At 41.1% G+C, this 22567-nt stretch overlaps 1 protein-coding gene across 2 annotated transcripts in view; it reads right to left on the bottom strand.

Annotated features, from left to right (window-relative positions):
* The window catches only part of LOC146823118 (maternal DNA replication licensing factor mcm6-like), a 474334-nt gene that overhangs the window by 367188 nt on the left and 84579 nt on the right, over positions 1-22567 (bottom strand). The window lies entirely within an intron of this gene.

The following is a 22567-nucleotide window of genomic DNA, read 5'->3' as shown; positions in this document are numbered from 1 at the left end:
CACCAGATCGCATCCAGTTAATTGCTAACATGTCAATACCCCAGACACAAAAGGAGGTGCGGGCTTTCATAGGCCTCACTTCATATTGTAGGCAGTGGATCCCTCAGTACGCATTTCTAGCAAAACCACTCATTCAGTTAACCACACAGGAGGCAGCCACATCGACTGTTCTCCCTTGGACTCAGGAACATACACAAGCTTTTGAAAGCCTAAAGAAAGCTTTATGTCAAGCACCTGTTTTAGCAACACCATGTTATAACAAACATTTTACACTCTTTGTTACAGAACGCGAAGGTACTGCCTTGTCAGTACTCACTCAGGATCAAGCAGGATCACGCAAGCCATGTGCTTATTTTTCCAGTACATTAGATCCCGTAGCTCAGGCTTTGCCTGCATGCCTGAAATCAGTGGCAGCGACAGCTTTAGCAATCAGACAAAGCGATGCCATAGTATTAGGACACCCATTGACAGTTCAAGTACCACATGCAGTAGAGGTTCTTGTGAACCGAACACAAACACAACACTTGACCATAGCAAGACTTACCGGTTATGAACTGACATTGTTTCAACCACACATAGAGATCCGACGGTGTAATACATTGAATCCTGCTACATTATTACCTGTAATTGGAACAGACCCACTAGCTCATGATTGTGTTGAAATCATTGAAATAAAGACGAAACCTAGACAAGACTTGACAGACGTTCCATTGTTAGATCCAGACCTGACGTTGTATGTAGACGGATCATGCATGAGAGCAAGTACAGGAGATTTAGTGGCCGCGTATGCAGTCACAACAGACACTGAAGTTATTGAGACACATTGTATAGATACTCTGTCAGCCCAAGCAGCAGAACTTATTGCTCTAACGCAAGCCTGTATTCAAGCCACAAATAAGAAAGTTAATGTATACACTGACTCACGTTATGCATTCGGAGTTGTACACGACTTCGGCGTGCTATGGCGAGAGAGAGGTTATTTAACGTCCCATGGTGCCCACATTCAGCACGGACCCCTCATTCATGCCTTGTTAGACGCAATACATCTACCCACTGCTATATCGATTATGAAATGTAAAGCACACACGAAGGTTACTGATACCATTTCTCAAGGCAATGATTTAGCTGACAAAACAGCTAAACAGACTGCTCAGAATCGCACATTAGACATGACAAAGCCAATAGTTCAGACACCAACACAGTGTATGACAATTAAGGATCCCGCACTTGATGTAATTGACATACAGACACATGCCACAGCAGAAGAAATAAAGAAGTGGACTGAACTAGGAGGGATCCAGACAGATCAAGGATGGATGACGAAGGAGAAATCTGTATGGTTTCTCCCTGATTCCATGGTTCAAGCCATTATAGCTACAGTTCACAGTCCAGCACATTTGGGAGAGAAGGCTATGCTAGACAGCATTCAGCACATTTGGTTCAACAAACATTTACGAGCAGCAGCTAAACAAAAAGTTCGTACCTGTATGATATGTTGTCAGTTTAATCCAGGAAAGAGTGTTCCCGTAGAGCAGGGTGGATTTCAGCCTCCTGACCATCCTTTTGAAGTCCTCCAGATGGATTATATTCAGATGGAACGTTGTCGAGGATTCAAATATGTTCTTGTAGTTGTCTGCGCTCTCTCCCGTTGGACAGAGGCGTATCCCGTATCAGATTACACTGCCCCGACTACTGCCAAGCAGCTAGTTCGAGAATTCTTCCCACGGTACGGTTTACCACGTGTTGTATATTCAGATAACGGTCAGCCTTTCTCATCCGAATTAATGAAACATGTCTCACTCTTGTTGGGATATCAGTGGAAATTCCACTGTGTCCGACATCCCGAGGCAGCAGGTCTCGTAGAAAGACATAACCAGACACTGAAAATCAGACTGTCCAAAATATGTAGAGAGAAAGGTGTCGACTGGATAGTAGCATTACCAGTTGCACTCTTTTACATGAGAATGGTAGCACACTCTAGAACAGGGCTATCCCCGTATGAGGTGATCTTTGGTAGACCACCGAATATGTGGGGGACGCCTATACCACGCAAAATAACTGACATTGACTGTAACATGCTGACAGATTACTTGGCTTCCTTGATGTCTGCACTACAATCTTCTCGTTCACAGGTAGCTGCAGCCTTTCCCGACAACACTGAGGCGAAACCCCATGACGTTGTTCCGGGTAATCTTGTCTTTGTGAGAAATTTCGACAGGAAAAGTCAACTGGAGCCCAGGTGGAAAGCACCCAAGTTGGTCCTGTTGACCACAAGAACAGCCGTGAAGATCGAGGGACGCAAAGGGTGGATTCATTCAAGTCACGTCAAAAAATTTCATGGACTACCTTCAGATATAGACACTGTGCCCTGCACTCCCTCACAGACTGATTCAAAACTTCCTTTTGTTGAACAGAATGACTCTCAGTGCTATAAATTAAAGCTTAGGCCCAAACAGTCGAGCAATTTGATTGTTTAAGTCCTCTCCAAGGTGAAGCGGTTGAATTGTCTCCGACATGTATCCCTTGGACCTGAGTAGAGAAAATACCCGAGAAATGTTGAAACGACAGGCGTATTGTAAATCACTGCGTAGCTACTGTATGAGGACATTATTAATTTTGTTTTTATTGAGTATTTTAGTAATTATTACGAGTATGATTTTGCACATATATCATCCTATCTCTAGACATGTTTATAATGTTGCTGCAGAACATTCTTTTAGTGACCTACCGCCACATGAATTATCTTATAGACTTGCGCTGCGCAATAACACCTTCATTAGTATGTTACATCATTCCCATCAGACTAGTAATGCCACCAATTGTTGGGTGTGTGGCCGACTTCCTCCCTATCAGAATAACAAAGGAGTTCTGCCTTTCTTTCCACATCCGTTCACACACAATGGCTCCTGTGGAGCATGGTTTAGTTTATTAAATTCCATAGACCCAGACACAGCAGTTTATCAACAACATTGGATATGGGGAAATCTGAATCTAGTTTTATTCAAAGTCTGTCACCCTAATAAGGAGGGTCACCCCAGTAGAACAGGAACTGATTTAGAAAATGAAGTGTATAAATTAGGTAATTTTACGCCTAATCTTATGATTCTGAATGTCAAATCCGAAGTTGAACTAATTCTGCCCACTATGTCAGTATTTCCAGTTAAGGGTGAATTATGTGTAAGAAAAGTTGGTTCCATACATATGGGCCATAGCCAATGCGTTACTACAGTAGAATATAGTGATCAAGGTAAATCTTCATTTAGAGCTTCTCGCCATTCTTACTTCATATGTGGTCAGACGGCATATATGCGTCTGCCTCTAGATTGGGATGGCACCTGTTACATAGCATTCCTTTTGCCACCTGTTTTCCTAGCTCCCCCTGATTATTATCGAAATGTTCATTTAGTACACAATAGAGAGCAAAGAGATCTCCCAGTTGTCGATTATACTGAGACAGCATGGGACAAGTATGTAGATTTCAATAAAGGTATCTTTCCCTATATAGGTACAATATCAAATAGTAAGCTGATACGCAGACTCACCAAGACTCTTGAAGCTGTAGTAAACGAGACTATAGCCGCCCTAGGCAATCTGACAGAGGAACAATCAGTGATGAGAATTGTTGTTCTCCAGAATCGTCTTGTCCTTGACGTCATCCTGGCCGATAGGGGCGGAGCTTGCAGGGTCATCGGATCCAGCTGCTGCATATTCATACCAGAAAATTCGCCATCCGTATATAAAGCTATAACACGCCTTCATAAGATTGTAAGCCAGATACACGAGAATCCAGGCACTTGGACGTGGTCCGGGTGGTTTTGGAGTGTGATATCAGCCTGGGGATGGAGAGTTCTATCCTTCCTAGGTATTGGCCTTCTTATGCTCTTCAGTTGTTGTTTATGCCTACAATGTGGACCAGCGATTTGTGGTCTGTGTGCCACATCATGCATTCCATATCACAGTTCTCGTTCAAAATACCGGAAGAAGAAGGAAGAAGAAATGATGCTCCATGAGCAAATCGATGGAATGATGAAGATTGATATCTCTTGAAGGGCAAGTAGGGGACAAGGAGGGAATGTGGAAATGTGGATTTTCCTGATCAGTTATGTCCCCTATCTTGGACCCCAACGGTTCTATATGCATGTTACAAGTACATGTATGTTCCCTCCAGTTCCAGTTTCTAAGACGCAAACATATGTGTGTCTACCGTCGACATGTTCTCTGTCAGATCCGCCATCACAGGGCTGGATATTCGATTCCTAAGTATGAAAGGCCACCGACTTTATATGGCTAAGTTACTTCATTTTTACAGTTCAGGCAAGTAGGCCCGATTCTGTCCTCAAGCCTTTCCCTGCTCTCTGTCTCTGACAGCTTCAGCTTGAGCTCGCATCTGTATCCATGAACTTTGTCCTACTCCCTGTGCAGCTAACGGTGCCTGCCTCGGCCAGTTTTCGCCTGTCTGCCAAGAAGCTGTATTTCACCTTCGAATTATCTATTTTGCTCTCCAGCCGATGCATTCCTGTCCAGTGATTTAGGTAAACATTTCCTTTTGCTCACAAGCAAAGGACTCAGCCTTTCCGTCCTCCTGCAAGTGATTCATAGCCCTGCTGCCATGGAAAGTTTTCTATCCCTCGCATCTCATATAGACACTTAGACGCTTGTACACGTACACAGTCAGTATAGAATAGATTCTGTCCGAGAGTCTCTTCCTTGTGGATAACATAGTTCTTTAAACATAGGATGTTAGATATGATTTGGGATTAGGTTGACTTGACCCCCAGACTTCTCGTCTCCACATGTAGAGCTAAATGTCAAGTCCCCTTCACCCCCTAGTTGCACGTCAATTACACGTCATACTGCTGCGCGCGCATCTATGCCAAGTATTATCTTATAGATCCACCTATGTCTGATAATGCAAACCAATCATGTTTCTTTTATTCCTTATTACGCCTAGTTTCGATTATGTCACTGTTTTGTCACTTTTCTTATCAAATGTTACGCCTTCTACATTCGTTTCATTGTAATGTACTTATTATAAAAATACATGTCTGTTAATAAATTATTGTACTTCACTTCCTGAACCCTCGTGGTGACGGAACCTGAAGGCCGCGACTCGAGTCGGCCATTTTGAATGGAATAAAGCCCATTAGAAAACCTCTTATACCACGGATTCTGCCTCTTGTTATTTTGAGCTATTTACTTTATTTTAAGATTCCGTATGAAATTCAGTCCGGTATTTTATTTACCACAACTCCATTGATTCCATCTGTTGGACCTGTGGATCTCCTAATGCTAATCTTTTACACCTTTTCTTTTGCCCTTCTGTCTCTACTTTTTAGGGGAAAGTTTGGACATATATTCCTAACCTGTTTAATATTTCCATTCCTTACTCCACTTCTCTTCTTTTCTCTGGAAGTCTATCTGACTTCCTGAATCTCTCTTCTCTCAATCATGGTATTTTCGATCTTATGCTTGCCTTGGCTTTTCAACACATCTCTCTCAACTGGAAATCTCTTACAAAACTCTATTCAACACTGGAGGAATAGTCTATGCCATTATCATCGTCTTGACATTGCTTTCGCTTCCTCCTGCAAACCAATGATTAATAGAGATCTTTTTTGGTTGCTGCTTACTACTTATTTAGACAAATTAGTATTAGCAAATAATTCTCGTTTCAATTCTGAAAATTTTAAGCCTTCTTGAATGTATATCTTCTCTGTTCTTCGTTCTCTGCCTATGTTGGCTTCTTATGCTTGTTAAGTTTATATGGGAGTTTGTTCACCTTCCTTGGTAAATATGCATTACCATTGTGCACGTTTTTACCCTTCCCTACCCCTTCCCTCCCCCCCCCCTTATTTTCCTCACTCCTTAAAAAAAAAAAAAATGTAACAGCTTTCACTTTTATTTATATACTAGCCATTTTTTTAGCTATATTTTGATTAATATGCTTAATTTGTATTGCTGGTCTTCTGTATTTTTACCTTTATCTAAATGAAGCTTTTTAAACAGGAGGCGATTCTGCAACGCCCTAAGGGCAAAATGCCAGGGTTTGACAGCCTACCAGCCAAAGTTAACACTGCCTTTAAGGAGACACTGATTTCTAACCTGCAACAAATGAATTGGGTGGTGTTAGTGGCCAGGCATCTCCCTGACACAACCAATGAAGCCATAATGACAACTGAAACCCAGGTGCCCACCGCCAGAAATCTCTGCCTATTGCTCATCTCGATCTTAAATACATGTGGATTTTTCTAAACATGTGCATTTGTAAAGCGCAGGTTCACAAAAGGGTATTTTGGTTCTGAACAGATGTTTATTGTTACCAAACTCAATGGTACTCATTTTATCGACCTCAGAAGGAAGAAAGTCTTAATGGACCCACCGGGATTTGAACCTGTGAGCATGAGGTTGAACACAGGCCCCTACAGTGGACGCATTAGCTACCAGAATAAGATTACATCTTCATTAGGATTTTGGCAGATAAGTTCCTTCCAGCCCTGCCCACACTGATTCACAGGGATCAGAATAGAGTAATTGCAGGGAGAAATAAGTAATTGAACACCAGAAGATCCTTCTGGGGCCGTATTACAAGTGCCTCGGGGGCTCAACGGGCGTTTGCGCCAGCTTTGGGTGCCCCCGCGGCACTTTGGTATTATAGCAGGGGGTGCAGACACTTGTGCGTCCCCTTCTATAATACCGATAGCGCTAGCGCACTTAAAGCTCCAGCGCTATCTTCAGAGGGTGTTACCTCATTTGCATAGGGCCGTGCCCTATGCCAATGAGGGAATTCCTTTGACTGTGCCCGCGCTGGATTACAGCAGCAGGCGCAGAGTCAAAGGAGCCCTCAGTAGTTGCTCTGACAGTACGCCATTTAAAAGGTAGTGTGCCTCCTAAGGGCAGCCCTCTGCAGGGGGAAAAGAGGGTTCCATGGACTCCCCAGACATCCCCTTACAGGCGGGTGGAGTCAATGACTGAACCCGCCTGCAGGAGAATCTCTATTTACCTGTAAAAGTGCAGGCGGGTGCCGCCAGCACTATGAAAACATGGAGCAGCTGCTCCGTTTTTTCACATGAATGCACTGCCCCAAGGGCGGTGCAGGTTCGAAGCTGCCCTGGGGACAGCGCACACATCATAATAGGGCATACTGCGATTGTTTGCGCCTCGCGCACCTTTTAAAAGGTGTGCAGAGCGCCAATAATCACAATGCATAATACCTTCCCTGGTGTTCAATTACTAACCGGGCCCGAACAGAGTGGTCTAGATCAGCAGGTTTCTCTGGACAGGACCTTTCAGACCCTCAAATGGCCATATCTTTTTACAACCCTCAGTAAATTTGGTGTCTCCCAGCAGATAAGATGGATTAGGCTCTCAATGGCCATGGTGAGAAAAGGCGATAATGACTGCCACACAACATTGCCAGGGGCATGGAACAGGGCTGTCCCTGGTCTTCATTGCAGTGTACGTTTGCCAAACCCCTTGCAATTGAGTTGTGTCAAATGTTCCCCAACTTGAGCCTTCCAATCGCGGGGACCAGGCATGCAGCCTCGCTGTATACGGATGATATGCTGGTGTATGTCAGATGTGGCAGCCAACCTTCCCCTTGCAATACCAAAGAGCTATTTCAACCAATTGTATACTCTCCCAATAGCCCTCATATGGGATGCAGGTAGGTGGCAGGTAAATCTGGTGAACCTGAGGCTGCACCCTGACAGAGTGGGTGTCCACAATGTCTATAAATAATACCTAGCAGCACAAATCCAATGCCTAGCCAATTGACTGGCAGGGACCCACTTGCAAAAGATAAGGTATGTGACTGCTAAGACACTGGAGAGTGCCCCATGTTTGCTCATCTTCCCCAAGGTGAAGGTGAGAAAGGTTCTCCCCCTGCATTAGAGTGGTGCCATTGTTCTCTCGAAAGCAGGCTTCACGTACACAGGCACCACCCATTAGTATGCCTTGGCTGTACCCCTCTAGTCTCCCCACCGAATCAGGACATCTGATCACCCGGGAGCTAACAATGGGGGAGCGCCGGTCTCCACATCCCACACAGATTTAGCTGAGGAAGGGAGGCAACGAGAATTTCCCACCCAGCATAGCACATTCAACTTGCCATTGGGCCAATTCTTGAAATACGGGAGGGTTCAGGGATTCCTCTGGCAACACTGAACCAAAACCCCTAATGTACCCCCCACCAATGCACTATTACAAAAACTTCACACCAGTGGGCAAGGCCGCAGACTTGTGACCTGGGTTTATAAGGCAATCCATGAAGATGCAGGCATATCCTTACAACCACTGAGGGAGACATGAGGGCTTTTCTGGATGGGTTTTTAATTTAAGCCGTGGAAGAGGGCAACAGAATCCCCACAAAAAGTCAACAAAATCCTGCTACCAATTTATCCAATTAAATACATTGCACAGGGCAAACCTCATACCACAGAATATTGTCTGCCTATTTTCAAGGGCACCCTGCAACTGCATTAGATGCCATCCTCCATCTGCAGATTTCAGTCATGCCATCAGGGACTGCCCAGTCAGTTCTGGAACATATTATATACCACACATTCCGCAGTTTACAAAAAACAAAATTGGCCACCTTTGAAGCCTACCTGTTAGGCTTGTCCTCCTAGTCTTCAAATACCAGAGTGACAAAGTTCACAGACCTCCTTGTTGCTCTTGGCTAAATGCAGTATCACTATGTGTTGGAGGTATGCATATCCCTATACTGGAGCAACTCGAGAGGCTGACACGCTGCAATGGGCAGAAACAGTGGGAAGGGAATTCAAAAGGGAAGAGAGGGACAGCCTGCAATGACAACCAATTGCATTTATATGGGCGCCCTAGTACATGACCTAAAGCACCACAGAGTGCAAGAAATCCTAATGACCCACTTAATGTAATTAATTGCCTAATCTACCATCCTGATGGACCCAGGATTCGAAAGGGGCTATAAACACAATGCAATATGTCAGCCCACTCCACTCCACTCCTTCCCTTCTCCTTACTCAATACAGTGGCCCTCTCCCTCCGTATGCTCTATCCCCCTGTAATGCTAGGGAAGACTCTGCCTCTGGCCCTTGTATGCCTCCCCAAACACCTGCATTTTCAGAAACTTGATATTTGGCAAAGAATTTGCACAGTTCTGATGCATCTTCCTACCTTGTGACAATCCCGAGAGGATTGGTTATTGTTTTACTCTGTATGTTTGCAACTTATCACTTGAAGCGTGAGATGCACGCTGCCATGACTAAGTGTATACATATATGTTCCCTGCTGTAGAATCAGAGAACGGGTCTGTTTCATTTTGTTGGCCTGTCAGAGTTGGAGTATTATAAAAATCATGTCAAAAAATTTATTTAAAAAAACAATTTAAAAAAACTAAAAAATTTAAATGTGCATTACCTCCATGTACTTTCACAGAGACAGGGTCTGCAACTCCACAGCTTGGCACAGTCAATCTATTAGCTCCCACATTGTGTGATGACCTGAATCTTTCAGTCTTCTCCTGAATCCATATGGGTAACCGATAGTCTGATGGTAGTTCACACTGATCTTTAGTGTTTAGAGAAGAGTAGTTGTAGTAGAGGATGGCCTTTGATTAAATGACCACCACTGTTTTGGGTCTGAGTACTAGACATTTGTGAGTAGTATGTGAAGTCCTGAAAGACCTAAAAACACCTTCGTTCATCTTCCCTTGGTGAGGTGAAGTCCAGAGAGAAAACGCATGAAAGGGTTGCATCAGAAGCAGACAGAGCATTCTAACTTTATCCATAAGAAGCCTATTCCATTTAGGGTTTTTCAGAAATATCAGTTCCTAAATAATTTGATCACAACTCACTGCCCTGTAATCAGCCTTCTGGACATCTCAGGCTTTTAGGTATAGTGACCTCCAGAGGTCTTAGTTTGGCATAGATACCCAAGGTCACAAGAGATCAACTGCAGCAATGAGGACATCCTTATTAACGAGCCTGCTGTATTAAGAGGAGTACTTTGCTTCTGGACAACAGAAGGACATTTAGGTCACAGGAATTATCTCTGCATCCAAGAGATATTTCAGAAAGTCTACACTGCAAGACACAAGTAAGCATTATTGGCAAGAAAGTCTTAAGGGAGTCATTTTATTCAATGACGCAATCTTTCATCACTAAAAACTGCTGCAGACCGCATTTCACTATTAGTGAAACAAGTGTGCCATAAGTACAGAGATTTCACCAATTTGCTGCAGAAGAAACCAGGATTATATTCAGAAGTGCTTGAATCCCCACTCTCTGTGAATGGGAAGATTTGTAACAGAGCTGCCGCTCATACTTGCAGCACAGACTTTCTGGACCATAGGTTCCAGAATGTGCAGAGCATGTCCTTAGCACTACTGATGAAGCCACCATCAATGCCTCTGGCAGTTGATGGGCAAAAATCAACAGCAAGTGATCAATTAAAGACTACTACTTTTAAAGTGAGATCAAACCTTCACAGGAGCCCTGCTCAAACCGGTCATCTTTCTTCCACAAGAAAATTGTTAATATCTAAGCCAAATTTATTGCCCAAAAATCACTGGACTCCCTTACTAGTCTAATTTTACATATTACTTTTCTAAACCCTCTTTGCTGAATTTGGCAGCCTCACTAAAGGAGATTTCCAAGTTAACTCCACCATTATATCAGGTTCCTCTTTAGACATCTGTCCACTAGACATGTATGAACTAGCAGCTGATTACACAGGCACAGTTCTTATGGACATTTGCAACCTCTTTGATCAATTACTCTCCACACCAGCAGGAAACATGCCCATATTACCACTCTCCTGAAAATGCCCTTAGCAGACCTGAATATGGTGAGCACACTATACCACTATAACCAAGCTATACCAGAATGATAAACCATAATAAGGGCATAACTGTTTTGGATTTCTTGTGTTTCAGTTTAGGGAGGACTTGGCCTGGCAGTTTGGGCTGGGCTGTTCGCATTGGAGAAGGGTCAAGACTAATTTGTATATGGCTAGCTCCAAACTGAGGTGGCATGGAATGCAAAATTACAATGGACTGGTATATAGTTCTAACAAACTACCAGTGGCTGAGATCAATTCAAGCATTCCACCCAGCACTTTTTTTTAACACTTAAGTGTAACACCCAGAGTGGGACCATTATTCTCTTTCACACTGCCACTGGAACCAAGCTATACTTGATTGATAATCTCGAATAAGGACAACATCTACTTATGTTGCAAAAAGAACGGATCTGGCAGTTCAGGCTGAACTGATCCTACTGAAGTGGAGAAAAGACTGATTTGCATATGGCTGGGGGCAAACTGAGGGGGATTGGTGTGCAACAATGGATTAGGGTGCAGCTCTGAGTAATTACCAGTGGGTAGGATTAACTCAAACATGTGATCCATCTCTATTGTGTATGTTATCTTGTAGAATACAGGTACAGAGAGGGCACTCATTTTTGCTGAAAATACCTGGATTAGAATCAGAAGTGCTTGAATACAACCCCTCCCCCACCCATTGAGTGGGGGCAATTTGTAACAGAGTTGCCCTTGGTACTAGCACCACATATTTCCTCATCCCTAGGATCCAGAATGTGTAGAGCATGTTCTTAGCACTACTGACTAAGAATAAATTAAGAGGGCAGAACTTAAATCTCGCTAGCATTTGATGGGTTATCTCAACAGCAAATAAAAAATGTTGTCTGTTCCTTTTGTCAGCTCTGCCTTCTTCTGCCTCTAGCAACTGAAAGTTTCCTTACTTAAATCAGAAACATAAACCAGTGTTAAGAGCTCTCGTAAAAGCCAGCTGCCAATTGCACATTATGAGGTTTACCCGAAGGGTAGATGGGACAGCTGCGGTCTGTTCATAAGATGTTAGTGATGTTCCACTTTTCTGGTCTTCAATCTAAAGATCTACTCATTAACCAGAAGTGGTGTTAATCACCTTAACATTTTGCTGCTCCTCTCTGGTCATTCAATCAGTATAATATCAAATAATATTTCACAATTAATTGTAAAGCACATTAGGATTTACAATAAAAACAGACCAGCATTAAAGTCAAAACCATGAAGGTTTATTAAAAGCTTAAACCATTATAGAAGGCAAAAAATCATCTGTTGGAGGTAATCGGTCATCTAATTATGAAGAATGGCATGAAGTTCAGAATAAAAGCAGAAAATGAATAACAGAATCCAACATAATTCAGTTCTCAGGAAATGAATCAGAATTTTTAAGTCCAGTCAGACCAAAAGTGTGTCTCTTTGCTAAAGGTCAGGGGCGAGTCAGCCCAACAATCTGGGTATGGCTCACTTTATAAGGTGAAATACAATAAGATTCATACGTTTGGTGTAAATATTTAGCGTCCTAGAAATCTCACCCAATCAGCTTAAAGAAAGTACAATCCATTTTAAAATCACATTAGTCAGCACTATACCACTGATTCATTTAATGTAGTTCCCATCTCCAGGGCTTCTGTGACACCTAATACGTAGTGTAAATGTTTCAGTCAAGGAGAAGTTCTCATGAGAATCACATTGTGGTCCCAATAGGTGAGACCTTGGGGAAACAATCATTGTGCTAACAGCATGGAAACAAAGCTTGAGAATGAAGCATCATGTTTTGCATGAGAGAATGTCATTGTGTTCAACATACTGCTTACAAACCACCTACTGTATACTGAATGCACAGTGTGGAAAGGACAGAAAGATGGTGCATGCAAGAATAAGATGGCAACGATAGCCTACATTATCAATGTTAAAATAAACAACTTCTCAACAGAAAATCTTGAATTAATTATGGGTTAATAACAGTTTTTATACAATTATGGGTTTTCATTGAACTACTATACCGTCAGCAATGTTCATCTGTAACCTGTAAAAAATCAAGACTACCAAGGAAGATCTAGACCAGCTGTTCTAAACCTTTTGACTTCTGTGGACCCCTCTCAAATATGTTGGAATCCAGGCACCCCTACTGAGTCATTTTTGGAAGCCTAGAATTCTCTGCCTAACAATCCACAAAAATACAAAAGAAAGTATATACCAAACTAATCCTCTAATGAGTTTGATGCACAGTCAAATATTTAAAAATATGTTTTCTGACTTAGAATTTTGCTTCTTTATTTGTATAGGTTAATTTTAATTTATTCATCTTATTATGTAATTTTGTAAAACCGCCACAGACCCCAAGAGAATACCTTGTGGACCCCTAGGGGTCTTCAGACCACAGGTAAAAATACATTGATTTAGACTTTGCTCAAACCAAGAGATTAACCATATCAATTTTAACCTGTCCTGCTTGACTTACACATGTCTTTATGACAATGCACTGATTTATCTATAGAGGAAAACCTACTCATTACTAAGCCTGGGCGGAACTCCGCAAAGTGCAACAAAACTTCACCGCACTGCGCGGAGCTTCGTGAGCAGGGGAGTGCATTAGATCAATGCCCTTCGCAGTGATTTTTAGTGCCAGGTGCTTGTTTGCACTGTACAACGATCGTGAACGGCACCATTCACAGCGCAAGCAGGCACTGCTTCCTTTCTGCCGCTCGAGTAGATTTCTACTTGAGCGGCAGCTTTCTCAATGCAAACAGACAGTTTCTCAACGCAAGCGGTCGCGAACATACGCGACCACTTGCAATGAGAAATAGGACCACCCGTGTTGAGATTGAGAAATCTCCCTAGGAGGTTGATTTTCCACGCTCGCCAACTTCACTTGGACGATCGCGAACGAGGAAAAATCTCACCGGGAGGAGGATTTTCCTCACACGTGCTCGCCAACATGATGTTGATGAACACTAGCAAGGAAAGAAACTCCGCTCAGCAATGCTAAGTGGAGTTTTTTGGAACTCTGTGAGCTACGCATAACATGGAGTGTTGAAAACTCCGCAATCTCCGCAAGCAGAGCTCACCACCCAGACTTACTCATTCCACTCCACAACATCAGGTAAAGTCCAATTTCCAGGTTTTAATGCAAATCTCCAGAAATAAACAGCAGGATTACAAAAACTGTTCTTTTGTTCTTCTGTCACAAATTTGGAATTTCCTACCGCTGGAGAGTAAAGCGAAACTCCACAATTCTTACTTTGTGGTAAAGCTGTGAAAACCTTCCTTCGCAACCATTAAAGGTTGATGAGGGATGACTTCGCTGTATAATATGCATGTAACATATTGACTTTTTTTGGACCCTGGTGCCTACAGTAAACAGTTTGCATGAAGCACCCAATATGTGCATAATTGTATTGAAAGTAAAGCACAATCCCAGTTAAAATGTCACTAAATTCCATTGTTCCCATCTAATTTTGATGTTTCACCATTCTTTAGCACTCGCACAAAGGTACGCATTCAAGACAATTTGCCCCTTACGTTTACTACATAGATGACAGAGTGCCCATTTTTACTATTAACATAAAGGGCCTGATCAGGAGTTGGATGGTACTGTCGGAATGGTAAATCCACATTCAAATGTACTGTTTCCATGCGGTAAACCTGCCACACATCTGTTCAATTACAAGTGGAATAACCATGTGGGGCCGTTTTCTTCCAGTCATAGAACCACACAGACTTCCCAGTTCTTTTGGGTATAATGCATACATTTACCACCTGATCACCAGGTTGGGGGTGTATAGAGAGAGGAGGTGGGGGTAATTTCTGGTAGGGGGTAGCATTGTATGCTCCCCGTCAGAAATAAATACCTGACAATGAGGCTCATGAGATTTTTCTGGGCTAGATTCACTGGCCAGAAAAACTGTACGGTTCTAACAACCTGAAAAAACTGGTGTGTAACAATTTCACGTCTAATCAGGAGGAGCGGAATTCGTGGCTTTAAATCCATTCCAGCTGATTTTTAAGAGGGCCTATAAGGAACGGATCTACTAATAATTTTAGATATTACTTGTGCAAATCAGCAATAAACAATGGTTTTTGATTTTCATTTACCTAACTCAGCATCTTGCAACTGAATAACACAAAATGGATAACCTTTGGCAGCGTGAACTAATAAAAATATACATTTATTTTACTACAATTCTGATGCCATCGCAACTTACCAATGCACTAATTAAAAAAAAATGTATACATTTATCATGGGATCTTATTCATTTACATGGTTATTCATTTTAGACTTTATTTTATATATCATTTATCTGGGTATTTATTTATGTGTATAGATGGGAATCAACTGCAAATATATTTATGATATATTTATGGATAGATCCTTAAAACCTCAGCCACACTTTTTATGCACTTTAAGCATATTTATTGGGCAACTGTAGTACTTAGTCTATATGGCTGCCGCCCAATAATATGTTAGGAGAAAACATTTTTTGCACATGAAATCTTGCCTATTTAATTCTTATCACTGGCTAGGAATCTGGAAACATGTTTGTTCAAGATATAGGCAGCCGTGGGTAAGGACAATTCAGCACATAGCAATTTTACTTGTTTATTTTTTGCACCATAGGGACACATTCTTTAGCACACGGTCTCTTTGTTAGCACACCGCAATAATTGCACATTGTAAGATTTCGAAGCTGCTATTCAGTACAATGTTCGGGCCAGGCATATTTTGGGTACAGTATTTAGACTTAATACCTATTGCCCAAACTGTACATTTATGGCTTATGGTCTTATTCCAGTGTATACAATGCGTAGCAATAAGGCGAACAGAGACATCACCTTTGATAATAGGGGTAGGTATTATTTGGGGAAATCAACTATTAAAGGACAATTGTATGTCAAGGTACATTAGGCATTGAAGCCACAATAGTATGCTTTGTGGCATTGACGTCACAATAGGTACAGGTATTATACCCAGCACACAATGGGACAACATGCCATCCATAGGAGATAATTTATTCTTTATTGTTATCCTGTGTAATTTACACTAGGATGGAGGTAAATATATTGCATGTATGCAGTAATGTGATTCTATGTCGCAGTATGTTCGTTATGTCCATTACTTGGGTTGTGAGCACTGGCACTTTAAATTGAGGTAACACTGTCTTAGAGTTGTCATGTGATCAAGGCCTTGGGTCGGCCGAAACGAGTCATAGACTGAGTTTGTAAAAATAAAAAAAATTCTACTTGCACGAAAGCTGGGTCCACGCTCGTTCTTCATGGAGGAGATGGTGTTTGTGTGTGTGTATATACACACACACACACACACACACACACACACACACACACACACTTAATGCAATTTTAGTGCGCTTGTAGCAAGTAAGTCTATATTATTACGAAAAAGAGCCTGGCCACTTTGTATACAAAATGAGAATTCGTCCTTGTGCAGAAGCCTTCAGACTTTCATCTTCAGCTCACATTGTTAAAAAGGCAGAGAAATTCGATGTCCGCGAGTCCCCTAATAGGTCAACTTAATCAGGTTTTGCAGCGGAAAACGAAAATGCAAGTTAAAATCTACCTCAAAAAATGTGCTGTGAAAATTACTTTTCTTTTCTTGTTTTAATACGATTTCAACTACAGTCTGCACTGTAAATGGAAAACCGAAGAGGAATGTTTTAATAACTGAATGGCAAATGATATCTGACTGCAGATATATTAGATAAGAATTCAGTTAGCAATAATAAACCCATTATGTAACCAGTTCAAAAAATGGCACGCTCTTAAGCAAGTCTGCTGGCGGACTTATTTCCCACCAGCATAGCCTTGAAAGGTACAAGGGCCACAGACAGAGCAACAATCTCGGATAACATCTTGCAGAATTATAATTGCAATTTCTTCAGTTCATTGCGGGATGACATTTTAGCTTTCTCACTTTAATCGACAACTAAATATTCTGTCCAGCTCCCCAAGAAAACTGCTGAGACTTAAAATATCGTTTCAATCATTTTCTTTTTTCTTTCAATTTTTGTTTAAAACATTAAGTAGAGAATGTTAAATATTGTGAGGTCTTTATTGTAATAAAGAAAACATTGACTATTCAGGTGCAACTGGCATATTGGTGGTGATGGAGCATGATTTTTGCTAATAAAATCTGCTCAGTAAATCTACCCGTGTGTGTTTTAATAAATAACTAATGTGTGTGAAAACCAAAATTACTAAAACGTGAAGACTTAGAAGGTACGATAAAAAATGTGCAAGGCTGCACGCATTTTTAATAGTCAGAATAACACATGTTGAATGGAAGATTTCTTTTTAGGATTATGAATAATATTAGAATGAGAGGAAATTATTTAATTGGCGTGTCTAATATTAATGTTTTTATGTTTCCTGAACTGCAGGAATATTCAAGCACAAACACGAAAAAGATCTTTTATACTTCGTGAAAGTAGAGTAGGCCTAGAAATGATTTTGCTTTTCGCTCTGCTTTCCCTGCTAAAACGTGTAGGCCTTAGCAAATGTATTGGTTAGGGGATATGCTTTGGTGCTCCTTTGTTTCTCTTCATGTCGTTTCCTGATGTCCCTGTAAAGAATAACATTTACATCCTTAAAGAGCAGAGATTAGTACGACTTTTCTGTCTAGGCGAAGATTTAGAATTAAACTGTTACTATGTAGTTACAAAATATGTAATTGTAGTTTTCTTCTTCCTCTCTAGGAAGTTATACAATTTTAGACAAACACTGTTTAAGAAAATTTGTTAAGTCATTGCTAGATGTTCGCCTTCTCTAGTTCTGACCAATGAGAGTGACTTTTAGGGTTTAGGAGAGTTTCTAACTTAGTGTAACAAAGTTGAAGTCAGTATAAAAAAGCTGATGGGAAAATGATCATTTGCTCATTCACATTCTGGTGACCTGTCCTGCATCCGTGGTATGCTGTATGGTGTGCTGATTCCTGATCTGGCTGGCAATCCTGACTGCGGAGAACTTTTCCCCTGAAGACTTTGCACATCGGTTGGTGATGCTGCCTATCCTATTCTCCTAGGGCCGTGAAGATAGTTTTCTTGACTAAATGCACACTGTGCATTAGTTTTCCCTAATTTACCGAAAGTTAACTGAACTGCGATTACCCCGATGGTCCCTCTTTTCCTCTTCTCTCTTCCCTTTATTTCTCACCTGAGTTTGATGATCTCTAAATTACACTGCTTCCTGTGATATTATGAACAAAGTATTTTTCTTATGATTTGTATTGCGTATGACCATTCATATTTTTTGAAATAACACCAAAAGCTGTGTCTGTCATGATTTCCTAAGTCATGACTCATTTTTAGGATAACTGATATCATTGATGCATTTTGTGGTGTATCTTATGGTATAGCTGCTTCTTCATTGCAGGTCCTCATGAATGAATAGCTCTCCGATTTCTCTGCTTAGTCCCTTTTAGCTTTACCAAAGATCCACTGGAGGACCTTTGATATGGCTTTCAAACAATGATAATGACTTATGGGCCCGTCATTATAATATTTATGCTTTTTTAGCTATTGCAAAGGTTGGTGTGGGATATTATATGACCCTCCCCCCCCCCCCCCCCCCCCCCCACTGCTTCCGCTGCATCAGTTCTTGGTAGTTGCATCGGATGGTTAGTTTAGACTAAAAAATAACTAGGTGGAGAAAAAGGATTTTTTACTGACTAGACTAAATTTACGGTTCAAATATATGTTGAGTTAGTTTTGTCACATTGAGTTTTTGTTGGACGGGTCCGTCGAGGCTGGAGATCCCAGGATATGCCTATGCCTAAGGGCTGTTCTTAGTGGTTGCTTACACTAAGGTGATGTACATTGTCTGCTGGTAATACAATACTAGGCAGTCGAACTGAAAGTATTGTAAAGGGAACTTTGTTGAATGAAAAAGTGGGGTTTATTTGGGTCACTTCGGTAAGTGCAACTGGGAAAGTCGCGAAAATCTTCTGCTTGTAGGAGAACAAGAATCACGCTGGCCGTGCATGAATATACTTTCGATTTATTTTTTTTGTGGAGCAGACAATTTGTGTTTATGTAGTTTGATTTATTTGTTTAAAAAGACCTTCAAGACATGGACGCAGATTTTGCAAATTGAGGGTCAGTAGAAGGAGCAATACTGACTTAACAGAGCCGCGCTGGTATTGGAGAGTTGGGGAGCAACGTCAGAGGTGCCACGCTGGTACTGGTTAGTTGGTGCGAGTCGCGCTGCTATTGTACAGTGAAAATAACTGATTAAAAGTTGAACATAACACGGAAGAGAGTGTTTGGATTTTGCATAGATTAGAGTCAATAACATTTTACTTACAGTAAGCAGAGAAAATGAAGATAATAAAACTGTTGAAGACATTGTTTAGCAAAGATCAACCAATTCCAATTAGAGAAGGGATTCCAATAGCTCCTGAAGGTACGCCAGCAGCATTTATGGCGTTAGAAAGGAGTTACCATATGTGTGCATGGTTAGAGAACTGGGTGAAATATACAGAGGATGAAGGTGAGTTAGCTTTTCCTGAAAAGAGCACCTTCAATACAAGGATTTTGGAGAACCTGAGGTTTTGGATGAATGGTTTAAATCCAAATCCAAGACCAATGCAATTTGAGGCTTTGGAAGAATGGGAGTATGAAGCATACAAGAGAGAAAGAGACAAGCATCAGAATAGGTATAGGAATACAGTGGGCAGCTACTCGGAAGCAAAGTGAGATGCTCGCAAGAAAATGTGGAGAAGAGGTACTGTTATAGAAACAAATGGATTATTCCCTGTTCGAGAGGTTGAGGAGACAAATGGGAAAGTCCAAAGAGAAAAAGAATAATACTGAAACACAAGATAAGAAAGTGAGTGTGAATCTAATGAATTCGGATGACATTGATGAGGATTTCCTGAATGAATTATTAATGAACAGACCGCCATCCCCATATCAAGAGGAACAGATTAGTTTAAGTACAGATGATTCATGCTTCAAATGTTATACCTAGTGCTCCTTTGATTCAAGTTGAAGAACAACCCCAGAATGGAGTGACAGAGTGAGACCAGATCAGATTGAGAACAGGCAAAGGACGATTGTTAGGATGGAAGCAGCAAGAAACCCAGAAGTGTTGTCAGTGCCAGTGATGATTGGTCCAGTAGTTCCATTATATAGTGATGGACAGTGTGTTATGGGAGTACATGTTTTGGCAGTCCCAGAAGTGACTAGGACTAATGAAAGAAGTAGTGGAAGTAACAGTGAAAATTTGAGAATAGTTTTGAGACATGAAGAACAATTGATTGATGTTTCAGGGAGAAATGAGACACAGAAAAGGGTAGTGCATCAATAACCTAGGAGTTTAATACAGACTGAAGAGTGATTGAATACATAAGCACCTGCTAAACCTAGAAGTGAGTCAGGTGAAGATGTACAAAGATCAATGGGTCCATCGCCAGCAGAATTAGATCAATGGATTTGAGATATAGCTCCTGGATGTGTTTGTCAGAGTAAAGAGGATTGTGTTGATGTGACTATAAAGGGAGTACTAGAAGAAATGATTATAGGTACAATTAGTCCAGAGAGATTGAGTACATTTCAGGATGATGAGTTGTTTCTTTGTAAGACTATTACTAGAAGAGTGAGAAATTTACCTGAAACATTTGTTGAGACAGCCCAAGAGTATGGAGTAGACATTGAACAGTCAAGGGCATTACAAAAGACGTATAGATTAGATTTTATGGACAGAGATTTGAAAAACTTGAATGTTTCAGGGAAACAATTTCAAATTAAAGAGTTGTTTACCACACTGGAGCGTTGGGGAGAATTGGACAAGTGGAAAGGAAGGTGGGCTAAAAAGAAAAAAGATGAATACCAAAGCGAATGTAGCTTCTCCATCGTACTCCGAGTCAGAGAAAAAGACTGAATTGGATTGTACTGTTGGGGCTTATCCAATGAGAGAAGTACCTGGAGGTGGTTATGTACACGTTGCATGGTCGAGACAGGACATCTAGTCATTTACTAATGATTATCTGAGATTGAGAGAATAGCCTGTTGAATGGTACAGACAGGTTGAAAGATTTGTGAAAGTATCAAAAGTTTTGGGGGTTGATTTAGAGGGTCTTTTTGATATAGTGGTTCCAGCCGATCTGTGGATTGAGTGTAAAATTGCTGTAGATTGGCCAAATAAAGAATATCAGAGATCCCAAAACAGAAGCACCTTCTGATGAGGTTATGAAAAAATACAATCAGGTAATTACATACCTGAAAGGGAAGATTTCTCCAAAAGAAACCGATTGGGTGAAGATTGATAGAATGACTCAAAAACTGATAGAATCAGTGCATGCATATTACGAAAGGCTTAAAGTATTTTAACAGTTTAGTGGTATAGAAAATATCATTGAAAAGGATATGGGACACTTTGTGTATCATTTTGTCTATGGTTTGAGACCAGAAATAAGTGCTGTGATTCAACAACATTTAATATGTTGGCAGAGTAAATCGGTTGATGAGATTCTTCATTATGGGAAATACTGTGGAGATGACGGAGATGATGCATAAGAAATTAAAGGAGAAATTGATTCTAGCACAAATGAGAGCAGCCAAGAATGGAGGATACCCGAGTGGATATGCGACTGATGGTCAGACTACAACTGGTATAAAAGGTTTAGTTTCAAATGGCAATACAGTGACAAATGGTTCCTATGGGTCAAGGAAGCGGTAGAGGTAATTTTGCGAACATAGACTTGAAACAGACATCCTTGTTTTAATTGTGGCAAGTTTGGACATTGGCGTCGTAAATGTAAGATGGTGATGAATAATAATGGAAACTCAGGTTCATTTGATCAGGGGTAAGAGCAGATGCAGAGCCAAAATCAGAATGATCAAGTACAGATGAATCAGGTGCAGAATCCGATTCAACAAGTGCAGATGACAAATAGGGGACAGAATTTGCAAATTCCATAAGCTCCAATGCCTAATGATAATGTGAATGGTCAAATGCAAAGACAAAATGTAAATACTGATTTGCGTACAAATACTCAAACAAATTCAAATGTGCAGGTTGTTTCACAGTATGTTTTGCAAACAGGTGGAAGTGATTCCGATTCATCACAATGACGGTGCCAGAGGGGGGAGGAAGAGGGCGTTCTTGGCGCATCTAGTAGTAGATCAGTCGATTCCATATATGGTGGTTGATGGTAATGCAATTACTTTCCTCGTAGATACTGGACCTACCCGTTCCACTGTGAGAACTGTGGAAATTCCAATCCTACCCCTCTCGGGAGAAAAAATCCAAGTTGTCGGAGTATCAAACAAACTCATTTAAACACCAATAACTAAGTCAATGAAAGTTCAAATTGGGAATTTCAAAGAATTACACACATTTGTTGTGTGCGATTCAAGTTCTGTTAATTTACTAGGTAGGGATTTGTTGTGTAAAATGAACTGTTCCATTTATTGTACACCAGATGGAGTAGTGTTTCACACAAAAGACAGATGTAGTCTTCAAAGTGCTGAATCAAGGGACAGAAGTGAATGAGTTGTTCCCTTGCTCACAGGGAATAATTTTCCTGTTTAATTGAGAAAACGGTGTTGTGGGATTTTTCAGGGAAAGGTATTGGTCTGATGAGGGGAGTTGCTCAGTTTCAGATTACAGTCAAACCTAACGCAGAGTTTCCGAGAACCCCACAATACAAAATGAATCCTGATAATATTGCAGGATTGACACCGGTGATAGATATGCTCATTAAACAAGGAATTTTGAAAGAGAT

Source organism: Triturus cristatus, chromosome 5_2 (genome assembly GCF_964204655.1).
Source record: "Triturus cristatus chromosome 5_2, aTriCri1.1, whole genome shotgun sequence".
In the NCBI taxonomy this organism is placed as follows: Eukaryota; Metazoa; Chordata; class Amphibia; order Caudata; family Salamandridae; genus Triturus; species Triturus cristatus.
This window is presented reverse-complemented; position numbering and strand designations above follow the sequence as displayed.